This window comes from Tupaia chinensis, unplaced genomic scaffold (assembly GCF_000334495.1).
Source record: "Tupaia chinensis unplaced genomic scaffold, TupChi_1.0 Scaffold000314_1, whole genome shotgun sequence".
Classification (NCBI taxonomy): Eukaryota; Metazoa; Chordata; class Mammalia; order Scandentia; family Tupaiidae; genus Tupaia; species Tupaia belangeri.
In genome coordinates this window covers 3,671,543-3,678,379 of record NW_006159807.1, presented here as the reverse complement: position 1 = coordinate 3,678,379, position 6,837 = coordinate 3,671,543, and the positions used below count along the sequence as shown (strand labels likewise).

At 45.6% G+C, this 6,837-nt stretch overlaps 1 pseudogene; it reads left to right on the top strand.

Moving 5' to 3' along the window:
* The first annotated feature begins 4,438 nt into the window (after positions 1-4,438).
* LOC102499885 (desumoylating isopeptidase 1 pseudogene) lies at positions 4,439-4,928 on the top strand (annotated as a pseudogene).
* Positions 4,929-6,837: the final 1,909 nt, after the last annotated feature.

Sequence of the window (6,837 nt, the reverse complement as noted above, 5' to 3'; positions counted from 1 at the left end):
GAGCTTCACTATATAGATTGTGTTTATATATGATACAAGCACTTTTTAAACTGTCTGAAAATACTGGTAATCTGAAAACTATGACTTGCTTAAAATCATAGACTCTGTGATGTCTTTTCAATAGTCCCTGTGATCTTCTAATATGGGGAAGTGGTTTTTACCAAGCTAACCACCAGCCTTGAAATACCTAATCATGCCCTGAGGCTGGAGGGAATCATTCCAAATTGCTCTAAATTGAACTTCCCATGGTAAGAACAAAGGGTGACACTTAACTCAAGCCAACAGCCATGGACCTTGGGGGGTCCAATTTTCCACTCAGGATTCCAGTCTTGGGAACTTCAGGATTTTAAAGTACAGGATCTCAATCTGGCATGCAGAGTGAACTTGTCCATTTACCCAGAGACAGAGTCTGTCTGGTGGTTTTGTTTTCTCTGAGAGTCCCTTTCTTTGCTATAACGGGAGCCTGAACGATAGAGATGGAGCTACCTGGGGAAAATGGTCAAGTGACTGCCCCCTTTGTCATCAGTTACTTAGACTCACCCTAGATTTTCAAAGTGTCCACTTTAAAGATCAGGTATCTCATTCTCAAAATGTATGTCAGCACTCTACACCAGACCATTATAGCAAATCATGAATGGCAGAGCAAGTTGATTCTCCTCTGGGGGAAAACAAAACAAAACATTATTAGGATATTTTTTGGTTGGAAGAAACAGAACTCCATCTGAACTTGTTTAAGCTAAGAAAAAAATGTATCATAAGAATGCTGGGAGTATTCTAAAGAATTCAAAAGTATTTAAACAGACAAGCTTCAGAAAGGGCAAGAAGCAGAAGTTGAACATTGTAGGGAACCCTAAACGTTTTGCCATCTCAGCGAGCGCTTCATTCTTCAGTCCCCAGCCCTAGTGTTGGAAACAGCTGCTACCAGCTTTCCTTCTCGCCTGCTCTCCAGTTCGGACAACACCGACACTGAACTGCATTACAGGCTGGTGTCCCTAATTCCACTTTCTCAAGAGAAAATCTGATTGGCTTAGCTCCAATACTGTCTTTACAACTCAACCAATCAATTGTGGCTAGAGGAAGGTGCCATTTTTTTAAACATGACTGCTCCCACTGAAACAATGAGACCGAGGGAGATAAAAAAGGCATAGCATGGACAAACTTAATAGATAAAAGTATTGGAGACTCAGCCAAATTTGTATTTCACCCAAACAACTATTAATAACTAATAATACTAATTATTACTAATGATTCTAATAACTAATAATACTGTTAATAGCTAATAATACTTCTAATAACAACAAATAATTACTATTAGTACGGTCTATGTAGGACACTAGTGTACCATGAGATATTAATAGATATCCCAGAGGAGAAAATTTCCGTGATTATAAAGATCTGAAACAGTACTATCTACCTATTCATTGACTATGAGAATTAGTACCTACTATGAGCCAGGCACAGAACTCAACAGGATTTCTCAGAACTTTTAGCATACTAATGTGTACTACAACCTCTAAGAGAGGAAATGGAGTGGACAATGTTTCCCAAATTTATCAACCATGAAAAAATAATAATGCCTAGTGTTGCTTAAAACCCATCCTGAGAGGTTGATAAATTTGACCAGCAGGTGGCATGGTGGTTGGGGGCGCTGGACTCCCACATGACTGACCATGGTTTGAGTCCCAGACCTGGCAGCTTTTCTCTCTCTCTCTCTCTCTCTCTCTCTCTCTCTCTCTCTCTCTCTCTCTCTCTCTCTCTCTCTCTCTCTCTCTCTCTCTCTCTCTCTCTCTCTCTCTCTCTCTCTCTCTCTCTCTCTCTCTCTCTCTCTCTCGCTCTCGCTCGCTCTGTCCCTCTCTGGTCAAATTTAAATAAATAAATAAATAAATAAAATAAAATAATTATTAAAAAAATTATAGCAAAACCTCTCCAAAAAACAAAAACAAACCCACTCTCAGAAATGTTGACCTATGGCCAAAAATATGTACATATTTATACATAGAAAGAGAAAGGGGATAAAAGAGCCATATTATTCCAATTAGCAACACATTCCCAACAATTCTGGACGTAGCCCAGTGGTAATTCATGTTAAGGGAGTTTTTAGTATGTGCATTATTTTTGGGAGGAGGGAAGTCATTGCCAGGGTGAGCGTGTACTGACCACAAAGGAAGTGAGAGAAAGATAAAGAGAGAAACATCTCCAGTGGAGGACGATCATGTTGTAATTTCTTCTCCCCCATTTCTCCATCCTATCCGGATTTTGGACATGCACACACAAGTGTCTAGCATGTTTTCAGGCTTCTGGAGCAGGGACTTGAACTGCAGTTGGCCATGTGGGATCCAGCTGCCTCAACTACCAGCAATAGGGAGCTAGCTGACTGCGTGCATTATTGATAAAACACACACTAAAGCTTTCAGCCTGCATCCAAGTATCCCCAACCTGACCAGTTCTCTTTTGCAAATAGATTATAGTATGAATAATAAATTTAAGTTAACCCCCAGATTTTTTTCTTTTCTTTTTTTTTAGATTTTTACCCTATGGTGCATGTACACACCAGAAAGAGACAGAGACAGGGAAAGTAAGAAATCCCTTTTTGAGAGAATGGACACACCACAATCCTTTTCCATTCTCCTCTCAGGATTTTGGGCATGCACATACATGTACTCGGAGTAATTTTCAAGCCACCAAATCCAAGACTTGAACTGTGCTGTTGGCCACATGGGACCTAACACCTTAATCACCATGCCACCGGCTGAACCAAAATAACCCACCATTTTTTTTCCAGAGTATTTTGCCTTAGGGTGTGTGTGCTCACCAGAGAGAGAGATAGAGATAACAAGAGGGAAAGTGAGAAATCACCCCCAGGGGGAATGGCCACACCACAATTCCTCCTTCTCCTCCATTCTCCTCCTGAGATCTTAGGTACACATGCACACACACTCAGAGTGTTTCAAGCCACCAGGTCCAGGACTTGAACCTCAGTCAGCTATGTGAGAGCCCAGTGACATAACTGCTTCACCCTCAGTTGGTTCCCAAACCCCAAATTTTACAGAAGTTGTCTCATTACTTTATTAAGGCCATTTTTGGCCCCCTTTTTGGAGGACTTCTAGATCCTTTTGGATACTTGCATCCTTACCAAAATCACTACTGTATTTGCATACTATGTTATGATCCAGAAAGAAAGTTCTGGTGATGGCCAGTGACACGGTGTATGAGAAATGGCAACAAATTGTACCAGCAGCAGATGAGAAGCCAAAGCGCTGTTTCCCCATCATAAACTCACCTTCTTGAAAGTGCCCTGTGTCTTGAGTATGTTTTTACCTTACCCTGCAGTGCTTCCCCTGTTGTCTCTTACATTAGGTCTTGGCTGTCTTCGTAGTCCAGTCTCACTCAGAATCATTGTCTGTCCCTTTAATATTGCTAAACTACCTTTCCATGGCAGTTCCGGCCGAGGGCTCTGAAATGCAGTCAAAGATATAAAATTACAACTACAATCCAGTTTGAGTCATCTCTCCCATGGGTACCCTCTGGAACCTGGATGTGCCTGTTATCGAAATGTATGTCATGAGGCAAGTATGAAAAAAATCACAGCTTGAAATTTGCATCAGATTATAAGAACCACACGTGAGTTAAACAGGGTTAATTGGAAATTTACACACTGATCAGATGACATTGAAAATTGTTGATTTTTTTATATTAAAAAATTGTTTTTAATTTTCTACTGGACATGTGCACTCACTGGAGAGAGAGAGAGAGCAAAAGAAAGAGAAAGAAAGTGAGAAAGCACCCCCCCCCATGGGGGATGGCCATACCCTTCTCTTCCATTCTCCTGTGGGAATTCTGGCAAGCACAAATGCACATATGCCTGGCATGTTTCTCAAGCCGCTGGGTCTGGAACATGAATAAGCAGTCAGCGGTATGGAACCCAGCCACCTAAACCACCATATGCCAGCTGGCCCAATTGTTGATGTTTTTAAGTGTGTCAATAGTTTCGCGGTTATATAAAAAATAAGGAGAGGCACTGTCGCGTGGAGGTACAGTGCGAATCCAACTGGACCCACATGGCGAAGGCCCTGGGTTTGGGCTCCGAAAGTCCCCTGAACACACCAGAGGCACACGTGCCTGTCTGCCCAAGAACTGAGCTAAGAGGGGGCTAGGTCACAGAATAAAGACTCTGTTGAGGGTCTCTCTTTTATTTCCTTTCTCTCTCTCAGAAATAATAAACTTTTAATAAATAGAGGGAGGAAAGGAGAGAAGAAAGAAGAGGGGGGGAAAGCAGAGAGTGGTCTCCTCACAATAGTGGTTGCCAGTAGCAGGTGTGGGGACACCTCTCCCCCACTCCTTCTACTCCCCACCCCCTTTGGGTACAGGAAGGGCCTAGCAGCGACCTGGAGCTGGATGGCTGTCGTGGCCACTGCCCCGGGTCTGGGTTCGGGGCCAGATGGAGCCACTGAATCTCAATTCCGTGAAGCTCAATGGGTGCCACCTGTCTGAGGGCCTGGCTCGGTGGCTCAGCCCCCTCGTGCTGGGGAAGCAACTGGAAGGCATCAGGTACACCTCCATAGCTGTGCGCAAGGATGAGTTCTTCGGCAGTGGCCATATCTCAGCGATCTCCCCGGGAGGGACATTGTTTGGACCTCCTGACTCTGTAGGGAACACAGAAGTCACAGAAGAAATCCTTCTTCCTATCTGTCCTCCCTGGGGGAGTCTCGGTTCCGAGATGAGGCCTACAACCTCTTTGAACACAACTGTAACACCTTCAGCAAGTGGCACAGTTCCTGACCCCGTGGACCATTCCTTCTGACATCACTGACCTGCCCTCTGAAGTCCTCTCCATGCCCTTGACAGACTCTTTTTGGCTCTTTCTGGACTCCATTCAGATCCAGCTTCCTGTAGGGAACTCTGCGCGCAGACCCAAAGTCCAGCAGTAACAGAACTGCACTGGATCGCCCTGCCCCCCCCACCCCTCCCACCCCTGCTTTTCCTTTTTAAAGAAAACAAACCCTACCAGCCTTCTATTTTATAATTTTACATCAAAGCTAACAACCAGGGCATGGCTTTTTAAACTCCCCAGGGAAGGAGACGCCAGGCTGCATGCAGGATAATGCCGCTAAGAAACAGAACAAAGTGCCACCCCTTCTAAGGGTATGACACTAATTTATTAAGCCAGTCTTGTCTGCAAGTTCACTTTTAAGTGTCCTACACACTGAAGTAAAGGATGGCATTGTTTAAACAGAATGCAAGAGGCACCATTTGTGGTTGCCACCACTTGTGCAACCCAGATGAGCTTTACAGCCTCCATGACCTGGAAGCAGTTAGTCTAGTGTTAATGATCCAAAGGAGTTGGTGCAATTGGGACCAGTTTCAGGACGACTACCCAGCCTCAGTGAATTCTGTAGCCCCGACCTCTCTCATCTTCTCTTCCTTTCCCCAAGCAAGGCCACAGAGCTGGAGCAGAACAGCCAGGGCCTCAGGATCAAGGAAGAATGACCCAGGTATCAGGCAGAGAAAGGAGGATAAAGCCATTTCTCCTTCCACCTAGATTGATTGCCGACCCTCTACCACTGATTTTGGAAAACCTGCCTTGTATCCCATGAGGTTGCTCTTCCTCAGCTCAGCACACCTACCATAGTTGTTGAAGGTTCAGACTGATGTGGCAGAGACCCAGGCCTTTGGTCTGCTCATAATGGTGTAAGACTGCAGCTGCTCCACCCACCCACCCACACCAATATGCAATATTTGGCTGGGGGCCAGGGGGACGTGATTCCTGCTCTAAGGAAATGTCCCTGATGGAGAAAGAATAACAATGCAGAATCAAGGTGGCAGGAAAATTTAGAGCTGTTTCTGATAAGGACTTTCACTTTATTCTAAATTCTTGAAGGCACACACTTTCTGTTGCCATTCGGACTTGAAGGAAGCATGTTTGAGTGTGAGTGGGCACTTGCCTGCTTTGATGCTATGTTTATAGGCAGAGAACAGTCTGGAAGCCTCTGATCTAGAGAAGCTAGCAGATACTCTGTCTTCATGTGCCCTCCCCACCCCCATTTGTTAGTTTATGTGGAGAAGGGACTCAGAGCTGCCGGGGCCTACGTCTCAGCTCTGCTTCCCTGGACCCTCCTGCCACACCTCCTGGCCTCTTCTCAGACTTGAATTATAGTCTCCTCAGGAGTCTGGCATGTGTGCGGCCTTTCCTCTCCAAAAAGCAGCTGCTCAGCCCTGGCCCCAACCCCTGCTGCCTGCCGTTAGCCATAGCAGTTGGCATCATCGGGACTTTGGCTAGAGGAAAAGATGTCGTTCTGCATTCTTGTTTGCCTGTGACCTGGCCAGGACTGTGTCCAGCTGGGTTGTCAAGTGATATTTTGGAACTTGAAGATTGGAGGCCAAGGGGAACCAGCAGTTAGCATAATGGCTATGTCGCTGGACTCCCACATAGTCGACCGCGGTTCGCATCCCGGACCTGGTGGCTTAAAACTGATGCCGGGCGCGTGTGCGTGCGTGCCCAAGATCCCAAGAGGAGTATGGAGGAGAAGGGATTGCGGCGTGACCATCCCCCCTGGGGGGTGATTTCTCGCTTTCTGTCTCTCTGTCTCTCTTTGTCTGTCTGGTGAGCGCATGTGCCCTATAGCAAAAATCTCTCCAAAAAAAAAAAGATTGGAGGCCAAGCAAGTGAGCAGTGTTCATTCTTCTCCAGACCCCACAAACACTGGTGCACGTGGCCGCGATCGGTTAGAGCAGGGCCTGTTGTTTGATGATGGGCACAAGGAAAACAGCTTTCAGACACCAGGTTTCTGACAGGGAAGCAGCAGGTCAGTCAGGGCCATAGCTCCACTCCTGCCGGCG